This window comes from Macaca fascicularis, chromosome 2 (assembly GCF_037993035.2).
Source record: "Macaca fascicularis isolate 582-1 chromosome 2, T2T-MFA8v1.1".
Taxonomy (NCBI): Eukaryota; Metazoa; Chordata; class Mammalia; order Primates; family Cercopithecidae; genus Macaca; species Macaca fascicularis.
In genome coordinates this window covers 101809529-101827239 of record NC_088376.1, presented here as the reverse complement: position 1 = coordinate 101827239, position 17711 = coordinate 101809529, and the positions used below count along the sequence as shown (strand labels likewise).

The 17711-nt window shown below is 49.8% G+C and overlaps 1 pseudogene; it reads left to right on the top strand.

The window, feature by feature from the left end:
• Positions 1-13802: 13802 nt before the first annotated feature.
• Positions 13803-16381, top strand: LOC141409757 (histone-lysine N-methyltransferase SETMAR-like; annotated as a pseudogene).
• The last annotated feature ends 1330 nt before the right edge of the window (positions 16382-17711 follow it).

Below are 17711 nucleotides of genomic sequence, written 5' to 3'. Positions count from 1 at the left end.
CAACAACCACACACTAGGGAACACTCAACCCAGGCCAACTTGTCAGAGGCACGTGAACCAGAGCAACTCCATCTTGAATGGGGGCTGGGAAAAGGGAGGCTGAGACCTGCTGGGCCGCATTCCCAGGAGGCTAGGCATTCTTCGTCACAGGATGAGATAGGAGGTCCCCATAAGATACAGGTCATAAAGACCTTGCTGATAAAGCAGGTTGCAGTAAAGAAGTTGGCCAAAGCCCCAAACCCAAGATGGCAACGAGAGTGACCTCTGATTGCCCTCACAGCTCATTATGTGCTAATTATAATGCCTTAACTACTACAAGACACTCCCACCAGCGCCACAACAGTTTACAGATGCCATGGCAACATCTGGAGGTTGCCCTACATGGTCTCGGAAGGGAGGGCAGAAACTCTCAGTTCTGGGAATTGCCCACCCCTTTCCTGGAACACTCATGAATAGTCCAAACCTTGTTTAGCGTATGATCAAGAAATAACCATGAAAATGGGCAACCAGCAGCTTTTGGGGCCACTCTGCCTATGGAGCAGCCATTCTTTTTTTTCTTTTTTTTTCTTTTTTTTTCTTTTTTGAGATGGAGTCTTGCTCTGTTGGCCGAACTAGAATGCAATGGCATGATCTTGGCTCACTACAACCTCCGCCTCCTGGGTTAAGCGATTCTCCTGCCTCAGCCTTCCTAGTAGCTGGGATTACAGGCACCTGCCACCACACCGTTAATGTTTTGTATTTTAGTGGAGACAGGGTTTTGCCATGTTGGACCAGGCTGGTCTCGAACTTCTCACCTCAGGTGATCCACCTGCCTCGGCATCCCAAAGTTCTAGGATTACAGGAGTGAGCCGCTGCACCCGGCCAGAGTAGCCATTCTTTTATTCCTTTTCTTTCCTAATAAAGTTGCTTTCACTTGATGGACTCGCCCCGAATTCTTTCTTCTGTGAGATCCAAGAAACCTCTCTTGGGGTCTGGATCGGGACCGTTTTCCAGTAACAAACTTGCTTAACCTGTCAGACCCCTCGTCTCTTCATCTGTAACCAGAGATAAAGCCTCCCCCGAGGTTCCAACAGTGAGGAGAGAACGCATGGAAAAGAGGGGCACAGAGTTGGTGTGCAGAACCAATATCACAGACTGGGTGTCAAGCCACTGTCATATTGGAAGTAATATCACACTCTCCCCTACAAGTTATGAGGAACAATATCACAGGGGGGTGTGTACCTTCTCCGGTAGTGGGAGTAGTATCATCATCTCTTCCTTTAGATGACAGGAACAATATCACAGGGTGGGTGTACACCCCGTGTGTTTTTGGAAGCAATGTCATTCTCTCTTCTTCTAGGTTTTAGGATTCATATCACAGGCGGGGTGTACACATCATCCACTCACCCCCTGGATATCAGGAACCATATCACAGAAGAGTTGTCCACCCCCTTCGATATTGTCAGCAATGTCATCTTCTTCCCGCCTGGATATTAGGAACGATACCCCGGGGTTGGGGGCGGTGTACACCCAGTGCGATATCGAAAGTAAAATCAGCCTCTTTCCCGCTGGATATTAGAAACTATATCACAGGTGTGTGTGCACCTTCTGGGATATTGGGAGTACTGTCAGCCTCCACCCCTCTGCATATTAGGGACAATATACAGGGGACAGGGTGGATACACAACCTGCGATATTGAGAGTAATATTCTTCTCTTTCCCCTGTACATTAGGAACCACATCACAGGGGTCTGTACACCTTCTGCGATATTGGGATTAATGTGATCGTCTCCCCCAACTGAATGTCAAAAACGATATCACAGAAGGGTGTACACCCCCTGCGATATGGCCAGTAATATCATGGTCTCTACCTTTGGATACTAGGAACAACATCACAGAGGGTGTGTATACTCCCCAGCAATATTGGGCATAATGTTATCCTCTCTTCCCCTGGATATTAGGAACGATATCCCTCGTGGTGGGAGGTGGAGTACATTAAGAACAACATCACTGAGTGGGTGTACACCCCCTGCGGTATTGGGTGTAATATCATCCTCTCTTCCCTAGGATATAAAGAACAATATCACAGGAGGGGTGTACAGCCACAGCCCCTACGTTATTGGGAGTAATAGCGTCTTCTCCCACTCTCGATATAGGAACAATATCCTAGGGTGGGTGTACATCCCCTGCGATATTGGGCATATTGTCATCGTCTCCCAACGTGAATATTGGGCGTAGTGTCCCAGGGGGGTGTACACCTTCTTCGATATTGGGAGTAACATCATCCTCTCCCCTCAGGATTGTAGGCAAAATATCGAAGGGGTTTTACACTTTGTACGATATGGGCAGTAACATCATCCTCTCCCTACCTGGATGTAAGGAACTATATCACAGCCGGCTGTACACTTCTTGCCATACTGGGAGTCCTATCATCCTCTCCTATCATGGATATTAAGAAAAATATTACAAAGGAGGTGTACACCCCCTGAGATATTGAGAGTAATATTATGCTCTCCCCTTCGGGACATTAGGAACAATATCGCAGGAGGTGTGTACAACCCCTGTGATATTGGGAGTCATATCATCCTCTCCCCTGAATATAAGAAACAATATCACAGGAGGATGTACCTCCCCCCCTGTGATATTGGGAGTCATGTCGTGTTATTCGGAACAATAGCACAGTGGGTGTGTACAACCCCTGCGACATTGCCACTAGTATCATCGTCTCTCTCCCAGGATGTAAGGAACAATATCATAAGGGGGTGTACACCCCTGCGATATTGGCGGTAATATCTTCCTCTCCCTGGCTGGCTATTAGGAACAATGTCACAGAAGAGGTGTACACCCCCTGCTTTAATGGGAGTGATATCATCCTCTCCGTCCCTGGATATTAGGAACAATATCACCAAGGAGTGTACACCTCCTGCAATATTGACACTGATATCATCCTCTCGCCAGCTGGATAGTAGGAAACATAGAACAGGGGTGGTGTACAACCCCAGCGAAATCGGAAGAAACATCACCCTCTCCACCTTTAGATGTTAGGGAAAATATCACGGTGCAGGTCCACGCCCACGGTGATATTGGGAGTCATATCAACCTCTCCCACCCTGGATGGAAGGAACATGACCGACGGCATGTACACACACTGTGGTAGTTTCAATAATGTCCTGCTTTACCCCTGGCTACTAGGAATAACATCATAGAGGGGTGTACACTTTCTGCGACACTGGGAGTAATATCCTCTCCTGGCAGGATATCAGAAACAAGATTATTAATAACTAATATTAATAAATATAAAAATTAATATTAATCACAGATATTGAAAATCAAAACTAAGATACTATGAATACTGGTGAAAAATGTTAACGATTAGTATTAATAATTAATAATATTAACACAACTAATAATAAAATGATGATATCAACAACTAATGTAACTCTAATCAATACTAAGGGATGTTGGCAAAAAATTAATAATTAATATTAAGAAATAATAATATTGATAAATGACATTAATATTAAAAATAATTCTTAGAGTAGATCATAATCTATTTAAAACAATTATCTGTAATTAATAAAAAATTATTAATTGATAGTATTACTGATAAATATTAAAATCGATCATTGATGAGTACTAATTAATGATATTCTTGCCCCAAGAGCAATACACTGAGGGTGTACACCTGTCTGTGAAACAGTTCATTATTTCCAGAGAGGCAGATGATACTACTCAAAATACGGTAACCAGGCTGTGAGTCCACCATGGCTCCCAATAGCCAAGGGGGGGAGAGGGGGTGGCTATTGGTCCCCACCTCGCGGGGGGTGGCTCACCCCCCTGCGAGGTGGCTCCCAATAGCCAAGGGGGGGAGAGGGGGTGGCTATTGGTCCCCACCTCGCGGGGGGTGGCTCACCCCCCTGCGAGGTGGCTCCCAATAGCCAAGGGGGGGAGAGGGGGTGGCTATTGGTCCCCACCTCGCGGGGGGTGGCTCACCCCCCTGCGAGGTGGCTCCCAATAGCCAAGGGGGGGAGAGGGGGTGGCTATTGGTCCCCACCTCGCGGGGGGTGGCTCACCCCCCTGCGAGGTGGCTCCCAATAGCCAAGGGGGGGAGAGGGGGTGGCTATTGGTCCCCACCTCGCGGGGGGTGGCTCACCCCCCTGCGAGGTGGCTCCCAATAGCCAAGGGGGGGAGAGGGGGTGGCTATTGGTCCCCACCTCGCGGGGGGTGGCTCACCCCCCTGCGAGGTGGCTCCCAATAGCCAAGGGGGGGAGAGGGGGTGGCTATTGGTCCCCACCTCGCGGGGGGTGGCTCACCCCCCTGCGAGGTGGCTCCCAATAGCCAAGGGGGGGAGAGGGGGTGGCTATTGGTCCCCACCTCGCGGGGGGTGGCTCACCCCCCTGCGAGGTGGCTCCCAATAGCCAAGGGGGGGAGAGGGGGTGGCTATTGGTCCCCACCTCGCGGGGGGTGGCTCACCCCCCTGCGAGGTGGCTCCCAATAGCCAAGGGGGGGAGAGGGGGTGGCTATTGGTCCCCACCTCGCGGGGGGTGGCTCACCCCCCTGCGAGGTGGCTCCCAATAGCCAAGGGGGGGAGAGGGGGTGGCTATTGGTCCCCACCTCGCGGGGGGTGGCTCACCCCCCTGCGAGGTGGCTCCCAATAGCCAAGGGGGGGAGAGGGGGTGGCTATTGGTCCCCACCTCGCGGGGGGTGGCTCACCCCCCTGCGAGGTGGCTCCCAATAGCCAAGGGGGGGAGAGGGGGTGGCTATTGGTCCCCACCTCGCGGGGGGTGGCTCACCCCCCTGCGAGGTGGCTCCCAATAGCCAAGGGGGGGAGAGGGGGTGGCTATTGGTCCCCACCTCGCGGGGGGTGGCTCACCCCCCTGCGAGGTGGCTCCCAATAGCCAAGGGGGGGAGAGGGGGTGGCTATTGGTCCCCACCTCGCGGGGGGTGGCTCACCCCCCTGCGAGGTGGCTCCCAATAGCCAAGGGGGGGAGAGGGGGTGGCTATTGGTCCCCACCTCGCGGGGGGTGGCTCACCCCCCTGCGAGGTGGCTCCCAATAGCCAAGGGGGGGAGAGGGGGTGGCTATTGGTCCCCACCTCGCGGGGGGTGGCTCACCCCCCTGCGAGGTGGCTCCCAATAGCCAAGGGGGGGAGAGGGGGTGGCTATTGGTCCCCACCTCGCGGGGGGTGGCTCACCCCCCTGCGAGGTGGCTCCCAATAGCCAAGGGGGGGAGAGGGGGGTGGCTATTGGTCCCCACCTCGCGGGGGGTGGCTCACCCCCCTGCGAGGTGGCTCCCAATAGCCAAGGGGGGGAGAGGGGGTGGCTATTGGTCCCCACCTCGCGGGGGGTGGCTCACCCCCCTGCGAGGTGGCTCCCAATAGCCAAGGGGGGGAGAGGGGGTGGCTATTGGTCCCCACCTCGCGGGGGGTGGCTCACCCCCCTGCGAGGTGGCTCCCAATAGCCAAGGGGGGGAGAGGGGGTGGCTATTGGTCCCCACCTCGCGGGGGGTGGCTCACCCCCCTGCGAGGTGGCTCCCAATAGCCAAGGGGGGGAGAGGGGGTGGCTATTGGTCCCCACCTCGCGGGGGGTGGCTCACCCCCCTGCGAGGTGGCTCCCAATAGCCAAGGGGGGGAGAGGGGGTGGCTATTGGTCCCCACCTCGCGGGGGGTGGCTCACCCCCCTGCGAATTATGAAAGATATTACAGAGTGTGTGTTCAACTCCTGTGATATGGGAATTAATTCCATCTTCTTCCCTTCCGGATTTCAGGAAGAGTATCACACGGGGATGTACAGTGTCTTCAATACTGGGAGTAGTATGAACCTCTCGGCCTTGAGATATTAAGAAGAGTATCACAGGGTGGATGTTCACCCCCTGTCATATTGGGAGTAATATCAGCCTCTCCCCTCCATGGATATTAGAAACAATATCCCAGGCTGGTTGTACACCTCCTGCTCTATCGGGAGCCATATCATCCTCTCCCTTCCAGGATATTAATAACAATATCACAGGGCGGGTGAACACAGCCTGTGATACTGGAATTATTATCCTCCTCTCCCCTTCTGGATACTAGGAACAATATCACAGAAGAACTGTACACTCCCTGTGATATTAGGAATGATATCATATGCTTCTTCCGTGAATATTAGGAGCAGTATCACCAGGTGTCTGTCCATTCATTGCTATGTTGGGAGGCATGTCATATTCTATCCGCCTGGATATTAGGATCGGTGTCACAGCTTGAGTGTACACCTACTGCGATATTAAAACTAATATCATGCTCTCCGTCACTGGATATTAGGAATGACATCACAGTTAGGTGTACACCCCTTGCGGTATTAGGAGTAATAATTTGATTAATTATTAAACATCAATGATCAATTTTAATAATTTTCAATGACACTATTAGTAGGATACCATTATTAATTATGGATAATTATTTTACATATATGATTATGCACGCTTAAAATTAATTATGAATATTAATGTCACTTAACAATATTATTAGTTCGTAATATTAATCATTATTTTATTACCAACATCTCTTAATATTGACTTAAGCAACATTAATTGCTGATATCATTCTTTTATTATTAATAGTGATATTACTATTAATTATTAATACCAATTGTTAACATTTTTAACCAGTATTCATTTTTACTACCTTTATTATGAGTATTAATATTGATTATTATTATTAATTTTTATTATATTTATTAATATTAATAATTAATAGACTTGTTTCTGATATCCGGCGGGGAGAGAATGATATTACTCCCAACATTGAAGAAAGTGTACACCCCTCTATGATGTTTTTCCTAATAGCCATCGAGTAGAGGATAACATTATTGAAACTGTCACAGTGGTTGTATATCCCCTCGGTCGTCTTGTTTCTTATATCCTGGGTGAGAGAGAATGATATGACTCCCAATATCGCAGGGGTTGTAGACCTCCCCCATAATATTGTCCCTAACATCCAAAGGTGCAGATGATGGTATTTCTTTTGATTTCGCAGTGGATGTACACCACCCCTGTGATATGATTCCTGATATCCAGGGGACGAGAGGATTATTCTCAATATTGCAGGAGGTGTACACTGTCTAGTGATATTGTTCCTAATATCCAGGGATGGAGAGGATATCACCCCCTACAGAGCAGGGGTTGTACACTCCTTCTGTGACATTGTTCGTAATAGTCAGCGGGGGAGAGGAAGACATTACTCCCAATATTGCAGGGGATGTACACCCCCTTGTGATATTGTTCCCTATATCCTGGGAGGGAGACGATGATACCAGTGGCAATATCGTAGGGGGTGTACATCCTTCTGTGATATTGTTTTTGACATTCAGTTGGGGGAGAGGATAACATTAATCCCAATATCGCAGAAGGTGTACAGACCCCTGTGATGTGGTTCCTAATGTACAGGGGAAAGAGAAGAATATTGCTCTCAACGTCGCAGGGGGTGTAACCACCCTGTCCCCTGTATATTGTTCCTAATATGCAGAGGGGTGGAGGCTGATAGTACTCCCGATATCCCAGAAGGGGCACACACACCTGTGATGTAGTTCCTAATATCCAGCGGGAAAGAGCATGATTTGTTTTGATATCGCAGGGGGTATACACCGCCTGCAACCCTGGGGTATCGTTCCTAATATCCAGGCAGGAAGAGGATGACATGGCTGACAATATCGAAGGGGGTGGACACCTCTTCAGTGATATGGTTCCTCTTATCCAGGGGGTGAATGGATGACATTACTCCCAATAAAGTAGGAACCGTACAGCCACCCTGGGATTTTGTCCTTAATAACCACAGGGGAGAGGTGATATTACTACCAACATTGCAAGGGGTGTACACCGCTCCAGTGATATTATTTCTTATGTCCAGGAAAGGAGAAGATGGTATTACTAACAATATTGAAGGGATGGACAGCCCCCATGTGATATTGTTCTAAAGATACAGGTTGAAAGAGGATGAGATTCCATCCAATAAAACAAGGGGTGTACATCCTGCCTGTGATATGAATCCTAAAACCTAGAAGAAGAGAGAATGACATTGCTTCCAAAAACACACGGGGTGTACACCCAGCCTGTGATATTGTTCCTGTCATCTAAAGGAAGAGATGATGATACTACTCCCACTACCGGAGAAGGTACACACCCCCCTGTGATATTGTTCCTCATAACTTGTGGGGGAGAGCATGATATTACTTCCAGTATGACAGTGGCTTGACACCCAGTCTGTGATATTGCTCCTAATTTCCAGTAGGTAAAGTATGATGTTCCTTCCAAGAGAGTAGTGGGTGTACAACCGCCCTGTGATATGTCTCCGAATATTCAGGGAAACACAGGACGACATTACCCCAAATCTCCCAAAAAGTGTACACCCATTGTGTGATATGGTTCCTAATATCCGGAGGTGCAGAGGATGGTATTCGTTCTCCTGTCGAAGGCTGTGTACACGCAACCTGTGAAATTGTTCCTAATATCCTGAATAAAAGAGACTGCTAATAATGGACACACATTGCAGGGGGGAGTAATTGGCTATTATGATCCACATCGCAGGGGGTGAGGCACTCCCCATGATATGGGGAGTAATAGCAACCCCCTCTCCCCCCTGGCTATTACGATCCACATCGCAGGGCAGTTCAGGACACCACCCCTGCCCCAATCTTGACCGAGACAGTGAGTGTCATGGGACCACCTCAGGGTGGGTGGCAGCTCAGCTTGAAGGTATCCCTGCTGCCAAAGACCAACCGCTCCTGCTAGTTTGAATCTGGCCACAGGGTCTCTGTTGGTGAGACAGGTGACCATGAGGCAGACACCCTGAAATCTAGCACGACAGAGCTCAATGCCCCCATGAGAGGCACCATAGCACGCAGACTTTGCAGACATACTAGGGAAGGCCACAGCAGGCCCTGAGTGAGGAACAAGCTGACCAAGATCCTGGGGTCTTGCCACACAGTCCTTAAACCAGGGACTGGAAACTGTTTCCCTAAAGAGCCGGGAGTCAGTATTTTCAGCTTTGCCAACTGATCTTTACCTCAAGAATGCAACTCTGCCATGGCTACACCACAGCAGCCTTCTGCAGGTGGCCTGTGAAGAGATGGGCATGACTGCACCCACATCAAACTTTACTTATGGACATGGAACCTTCTCAGTGTCATGAATTGTTATTTTTTTATTTGTTCAGGCATTTGGAAATGTAAAATCCATTCTTGATTCACGGGCCACAAGAGCAGGCAGGTACGGGCTGCCTCTGCCCCTGGCCGACCTCTGGAATGAGCTTAGAGAAGGAAATGACAGGCTGGGTCAGCGCAGCCTCCTCACAGTGGGTTCACTGCAGGAGGGTCCTTCGTAGCAACCACTTCTCATCCTTCATCTTGGCTTCAAGTGCAATTCACATGGAGAAAGAGAGAACAGAACCGGCCTCAGCAACAAGGAAGGAGATGCAGGGTCAAGCAGCCGTGTGGATCCATCACACTCAACATTCACACCAAGCGGAGCACAAGCAGGACCAGCCCAGGGGGGGCCGAAGTGGAGGCTCTCTGGGGTGGGGGCCCTCTGGGTGGGCAAGATTCTCTACATAAAACTCCAATAGAAGATCTACACAGCAGTAGTTAAAGAAAACACACACTAAGAAAAAGGCCAAAATAAAAATAGGACACCAAGTTTGGCCAACCGGGTCTCACAAGCCAGTAGGTAAGAAATCCCAGGAGGGCCCACCAGAGGAGCTGGGGGTGGGTTCCTGCCTGCAGGGGGCCTGGGACACCCCATTCCCACAGACGAGGACCCAAGCTTTGGGGAGGAAGCTGTTAGAGTCATCAGTGAGCTTTTCAGAGCTGGAGCCATAGGTCAGGGGGGGAGCCCTGGCCACGTCCCTGTGTAGGCTCAGAAGCTGGGGTGGGGGCACACCCCCAGGGGCCGATACAAACAGTGGACCGCGAGTCCTCCTCCTGTCCAGAGGATGCTCAGCTCCCAAGGGACCACCAAAGTCTGGAACCCAGGGACACACCACCTGACCCTCATGCCCAGGCCTCCTGGACCAGGCAATGTCCAGTACAGGCAGGCAGTCTGGGCTTGGGGCCAGGACAGGGGTGGATGGTCCTGCTAGGCAGGCCTCCTTCTCCCTACCAGCTGTGCTGGTTGCACTGTAGTTTTGTTCTGGCAACATATTGCTGCCCACTTTGGCCACACCAGTCCCCGGCTCCCTGGCTAGGCCCAGTGCTGTCCAACCCACCTACACAGGCCCCACACACCCAGTGCCCACCAGACTCCCATCAGCCAGGAGGACCCATGCTCACCCCCTGAAGTATCCGTGGGAACCTGCATCCGACAGGGACCCACAGCTCAGGGCCAACCTCCATGGGGCCTTTTGGTTGTGGTGGTAGGGGCGGGGGGGAGTTGACCTCCAGCCCTCCCATCCTGGCCACTGTGTTCTGTGGGGATCATTCAGTCCTGGGAGCTTCCTAGGGACCCCAGAAGGAAGAGAACAGGGTGGTCATGGCGGCCTCAGCCCCAGGCTCTGGGCCCGAGTGCAAGAGTCTTTCGGTTCTGGTTTGACCTGGGCGGTAACAACAGGCCAAGTCATTCACACAAGGATTGGCTTTGATATAATGCATCAAGGGACTGTGGAGGACACAGATCAGCCTCCAGGCCAGTTACACCTGGTGGCTTCGCCAGTGCAGGCTAGGGAGTGGAAAAGCTGACCCCTGACCTCCCCACCTACCCTGCCCACCAGACGCCAGTAGCGGCCAGGGATCCCTGACTTCAGGCAGAGGCAGGCAGCACAGTTGCTGCCTCCTTTGAGCCCATCCCAGGGCCCACAGGACCTGGAGAAACCTGGCAGGGGCTGAGTTGGGAGAATCCGGCAGGGAGATGCCAAGTGAAGAATGTGAGGGACTGGGTATGAGGGGTGCTAGGGCACAAGGTCTGCTTCCTCTGGGGAGGTGGCAGTGAGACATATAGTAGCCAAGCCTCCGCAGGCCCCACCCTGCTGCCAGGCACATGTGGTGCCCATACCCACCCCAACGGCTGCAGGAAGGTTCTTCACCAACAAAAGGGGAGGATGTACCCACACCCACATAGGCATTGGTGCCCACAAACATCAGAGAAGAAAATTGCTGCTGTGCCCAAGGTGTGGGGAAAGGGGCAATGTCCCCTTCCTCCCCATGGTGGGTCCAAAATTACCTGTTCCTGCCAGCACCCCCACCCCCAACTCCACAAGCTGCTGACCTCCACCCCAGTGCCATGCCACGCGCCAAGAACAGCTCAGCAGTACATCCCAAAGGGTGCTATCCTGGCGCGGCTGTGCTGGGCAAGTGACATGTTTCCTAGTCACAGAGGTTTTCTTTCTTTACCGCTCACTGGCCCTGTGCCTCGGTTTCCCCCACTGTGGCAGAGTGTAAAAATCCCATCTTGAAGGCTAGGAACCCAGGAAGATCACCACACCTGGTGAAATGGTGGGTGAAACTCCCTGCCTTGGACCTCTTGCTCCAGGACTGATGTCCACTGGGACATGGCCAGGCCAGCATTCTGGGGAGGGCTGCATTCCTTGCCTGGGGAACCTTACTCCCAGTTAGGAATCACTGGAGTTGAGGCCCCTAATGAATTGGGGGAGGCACAGGGGTAGAATGGAGGTAGCCCCATCATACGGGCCTGTGTAGACCCCAGAAAACAAGCATTGAGTTCAGACTCTTGTCTGAAGCTGGCCACCTGAAAGGATTTGGGGTGTGATGAGGGCCTGGGGTCAGGGAACAAAGTGCTCTGGTTTGGACACGTAGGAGGTTCTCTGCAGCTCTCTCAGGTACAGGGTATGTTGCTAAGTATATGCTTTTAAAAACCCTAGGAGGAGGGGGCACGCAGAAGGGGCCCTGAAGCCAAGGGCAAGGTCCAGGCTTTCCACCTCCCCAGCTGAAGACATGCTGGAGGACAATTCTCCGGAGTTTCATAACAAAGAAGAGAAAAAAGAAACCAAAAAGACCTGGAGGATAGGCAAGCTAATGAGGGCTGACTGGGATTACCCTGCCTAATCCTCAAAACAAGCCTTCCTTATCTGTCCTCTGGGCCAGGTGAGGAAACAGGTCACAGTAGGACATTCAGACCCTGGGCAGGCAGCTGGCAGTCTGGAGCCCAGGAGGTACAAACAGACTGTCCCAACCCCAGCCCTCAGCCAGGAGCGGCTCTGCCCACAGCTCATTCACTGGTAAATCAGGCCCACTGGGCTGCCTGCCCTTCCCCAATCCCCCTCGCTCACCAGGCAACAGCCGCCCTGCTCGTGGCTGCCAGACTGCGGATGGCAGTGCACGCCCCCTTCATTCTGGCTTCTCAGCTGCCCACCAGGCCATCCCTCTCTGCCAGGCCACCTGGAGCCTAGCAGTGTGCATGCGGGATGGGCAGCACCTGGAATACTTGGGGGGGCTTGGCTGGGGGCTGCAGTTCCTATGCAGGGAGGAGTTAGCGCCCCATCCCATTCCCTGGCCCCATGGCCCCTCTGAGAAGACCCTCCACATACTGCCAGGCCTTGACCACCAGTAGCCCCACATCCAGGAGGCATCGACGTGCTCACCTCTGATTGGCAGTGGACATGCAACCCTGGGGCAGACCCCTTAGAATCCCAGGTATGAGAGAGCTAGGTGAGGGCAAGGGTGGCATCAGAGTGAAGGGGGCCTGCCCCTCCACACCTGTGGGTATTTCTCGAAAGGTGGAGATGAGAGACTGAGAAAAGAAATAAGACACAGAGACAAAGTATAGAGGAAGAAAAGTGGGCCCAGGGGACCTGCGCTCAGCATATGGAGGACCCGCGCTCAGCATACAGAGGACCCGCACCGGCACTGGTCTCTGGAGTTCCCTCACTATTTATTGATCACTATCTCTACTATCTTGGCAAGGGGGATGTGACAGGACTACAGGGTAGTGGTGGGGAGAGGGCCAGCAGGAAAACATGTGAGCAAAGGACTCTGTGTCATCAATAAGTTTCAGGAAAGGTGCTGTGCCTCTATGTGCACGTCGGCCAGATTTATGTTTGACTTTACACAAACATCTCCGTGCAGTAAAGAGCAGTATTGCCGCCAGCATGTCTCGCCTCCAGCCATAAAGTGGTTTTCTCCTATCTCAGTAAATAGAATGTATGGTCAGGTTTTACCCCGAGACATTCCATTCCCAGGGATGAGCAGGAGACAGATGCCTTCCTCTTATATCAACTGCAAAAAGGCCTTCCTCTTCCACTAATCCTCCTCAGCACAGACTTTTTACGGGGGCCGGGCTGGGGGATGGTCAGGTCTTTCACTTCCCACGAGGCCATATCTCAGGCTGCCTCAGTGGGGAGAAACCTTGGACAATACCCAGGCTTTCTTGGGCAGAGGTCCCTGAGGCTTTCCGCAGTGCACTGTGTCCCTGGGTACTCGAGACTGGAGAACGGCGATGACTTTTACCAAGCATACTGCCTGCAAACACATTTTCACTAAGGCACATCCTGCACAGCCCTAAATCCATTAAACCTTTAGTCAATACAGCACATGCTTCTGTGAGCACAGGGTTGGGTCTAGGGTTACAGATTAACAGCATCTCAAGGCAGAAGAATTTTCTTAGTACAGATCAAAATGGACTTTCTTATGTCCTCGTCTTTGTCCATAGACACAGTAACAGTCTGATCTCTCTTTCTTTCTCCCACACAGAGAGTGTCACTACTGTATGTCAGCCACTGGGGGACAGGCTTCAGCTTACACCCACCTTCCAAATTCCACCCTCTCACCTTGGCAGAAGCTGGCCAGGAATTGGGGCCAATGGATGGGTGGGGTCTGCAGACGACACCGTGTTCAGGTCCCCATGATGGCCTCACACATGTGTAGTGGCCCTGCAGTTCCAGGTGCCACACACATGCCATCCCCTGCTTGGGCCCTGATCTTCGAGGAGGGGGAGCAGCAGAACCCAGGCACTGACCCCACAGTGCCACTCACACCCACAGACGATTCTCCAGACAGGCATCAGGTCTCGGTCCTGGCCACCTTCCCCTGCAGGGCCTCAGCTCTTTCCCGGGACTCACGTGGTCTTTCCTCACATGCAGCTCTGCTAGGATGCACTGATCTGTACACAGGGGCTCTGAGGTGACAATGGCCACGATCATGCAGAATGCAAGGGCACAGGCTGGGTGCCCATTGTGGGGACTCTGCAGCACTCCCAGACTATCATCGGGCATGCTGGCCCCCAGGCTTAGCTAGGGCACCAGTGGTAGGAGTGCACTGCTCTGGACTCTGCAGGAGGAGGACAACTGTCACCACATCTTCATGTTCTCCTGCTGGTGTCACTGTGTGTTTCTCATCTCCTGCTTGTAGGATTCAGGGCAGACTCTCTGAACACCTTGTGGGAAACAGCAGAATCCAGCAGAGAAGAGGAGAAAAGCCCAGCTGCAAAGATGAAAAAATGGCAGGTGTGACATGGACCCCCATTCAGATTCTGTATTTAGATGAGGTCTTCCAGAACACCTGCTCTCATTGGATAATACTTCAAATACATACATATATATATATATATATATATATATTTTTTTTTTTTTTTTTTTTTCCAGAGAGAATCTTGCTCTGTAGCCCACACTGGAGTGCAGTGGCAGGATCTCGGCTCACTGCAACCTCCGCTTCCCGGGTCCCGGTTCAAGCAATTCTCCTGCCTCAGCCTCCCGAATAACTGAGATTACAAGCATGCACCACCATGCCCAGCTACTATGTTTTCTTTTTTTTTTTTCTTGAGACGGAATCTTGCTCTGTCACCCATGCTGGAGTGCAGTGGCACGATCTCAACTCACTGCAGTTTCCAACTCCTGGGTTCATGCTATTCTCCTGCCTCAGCCTCCTGAGTAGCTGGGACTACAGGCGCCTACCACCACGCCCGGCTAATTTTTTATATTTTTAGTAGAGACGGGGTTTCACCGTGTTAGCCAGGATGGTCTCGATCTCCTGACCTCGTGCGACAGAGCGAGGTCACCTGGGCAAAAGAGCAAGACTAAGTCTCAAAAAAAAAAAAAAAAGAAAAGAAAAAAAAAGAAAAGAAAAGAAAAAGAACAATATAAGCCAAATTCACTCAAAAGAAATAAAAACAAGATGACAAGTCAATGGCACTGAAAACAGAAAATCAACAGAAGAACTCAATAGAACAACAGCTGTTTCTTCATAAAGATCAACAAAATTGGTCACTATCAAGCCAGGCTAACAAAGAAAAAAAGAAATCGCACAAATTACTATAAGGTGAGTACAAAAGCAATGGCAGTTTTTGCATTCTTGGAATTTGCTGTTTGATACTGGAATACCTTCTTAAATAAATGTGGTTATGTTATTCATCATTTTAATGGGCATTTCTTGCTTTTTATTGCTAATGACTTATTACTTATTTATTTTAGACTGTGGAAATGATGTCAGACAAAAAGCAAATTCAAGCGACTCTCTTATTCGAGTTCAAAATGGGTCCTAAAGCAGGGGAGACAACTCACAACATCAACACATTTGGCCCAGGAACTGCTAATTAATGTACAGTGCAGTGGTTCAAGAAGTTTTGCAAAGGAGGCAAGAGCCTTGAAGATGAGGAGGGTAGTGGGCAGCCACCGGAAATTGATAACAACCAATTGAGAGCAACCACTGAATTTGATCCTCTTACAGCCACACGAGAAGTTGGCGAAGAACTGAATGTCGACCATTCTATGGTCATCCGGCATTTGAAGCCAATTGGAAAGTTGAAAAAGCTTGATAAGTGGGTGCCTCATGAGCTGACCAAATATTTTAAAAAGCATCCTTTTGAAGTGTCATCTTCTCTTATTCTATGAAACAACATTGAACCATTTCTTGATCAGATTGTGACATGCCACGAAAAGTGCATTTCATACAACAGCCAGCTCAGTGGTGGGACTGAGAAGAAGCTCCAAACCACTTCCCAAAGTCAAACTTGCACCAAAAAAAGGTCATGATCACTGTTTGGTGGTCAGCTGCCGGTCTTCTGATCCACCACAGTTTTTGAATCCTGGTGAAATCATTACATCTGAGAAGTATGCCACGCCATTCGATGAGATGCACGGAACACTGCAGCACCTGGAGCCGGCACTGATCAACAGAAAGGGCCCAGTTCTCCACAACGCGTGACCACATGTCATACAACCAGGGCTTCAAAAGTTGAATAAATTGGGCTATGAAGTTTTGCCTCATCTACCATATTCACCTGACCTCTTGCCAACAAACTACCACTTCTTTAAGCATCTTGACAACATTTTGCAGGGAAAACACTTCCACAACCAGCAGGATGCAGAAAACGCTTTCTAAGAGTTCATTGAACCCTGAAAGCATGGAATAAACAAGTTTATTTCTCATTGACAAAAATGTGTTCATTTTAATGGCTTCTATTTTTTTTTTTTTTTTAATTTTTTTTAGACAGAGTCTCATTCTGTCGCCCAGGCCAGAGTGCAAAGGTGCAATCTCGGCTCACTGCAACCTCTGCCTCCTGGGTTCAAGAGATTCTCCTGCCTCAGCCTCCCTAGAAGCTGGAAGTACAGGCGCCCGCCACCACACCAGGCTAATTTGTTTGTATTTTTAGTAAAGACGGGGTTTCACCATGTTCACCAGGATGGTCTCGATCTCCTGACCTCGTGATCTGCCCGCCTTGGCCTCCCAAAGTGCTGGGATTACAGGCGTGGGCCACTGCGCCAGGCCAGGTGACTTCATTTTATTAGTTTTATTAGGAATTTAGGTAGAATCAACTTCTGATTAAAGGCTGAATTTCTGTCATTTTGTAGAGAAATGAATAAACTGGACACTGTGTGGTCAGTGTTTAGATTTGCCCATGGGTTTGTTTAAATCGATGTCATGGATCCTGAGACACAAATATAATTAAGATAGGTCTAGAGACAGGAGAAGCAGAAATAAGTTGACCCAGGAGTACAGTCTCAAGTAGTTCATTAATGAGAAAATGGACATCTGGCAAGAGTCTTTTTACTTTATCCTGGCTGAAAATCCAAATCTTGTTTTATTTTTCCCACTAAAAGTAACTAAAATAATAACGAATTTTATTTGTTCTTGGGTTCTTTTTTCCTTTAATGATTGTGCTGTAACTTAAAATAATGATGTTACTTTTGAACATTTTTAAAGCATATCTGAAAACGATTGATGTTTATAACTCTCTTTTGGCTTCAAAATAAGATTGTGTTATCACCATTTTGGTAGATGAGGTTGTCTGATGAAAATGATGCGCATGACTTGTACCGTTCAGTGTACATCTTGCAGTAGTGGACGATTGAAAACATAAAAAAGTGGAGTATAAATTAAAAATTAATTTGGTTTCTTCTATTTCTTAATTTAGGAATGTTAAACCACGGCTGTAAGGGATTTTCTTGGTGAAAAGAGAAGATCCTCAGAGTCAAAAATGTTCTTACAACTCGGGCTTGATGGCCTTTGAATTAGGAATGGATTGTTCCTCTCTCTGAAGCCTGTTGTCACATGGGTTTTTAATCCTGGCCTTGCTGCTAGAAATCTGTGCTTGAAGTCGTCTCTTTCTGGTGGTAACGTACCACTTAAAAGTCATGAGGTGGTGGAACTCAGTTTACTAAACTCTTTAGCCTTTGAGCTAAACTGAGCAAGCTCTTAGATGTACACACACCACTTTGTATGAAAGGGTTCTCTAGAATGGTTCTTTGGAGAGAAATATTTTCATGTAATTTTGACAGGGGTGTAAATAAAGCGTGGTGACTAATAAGTCTTTCACTCT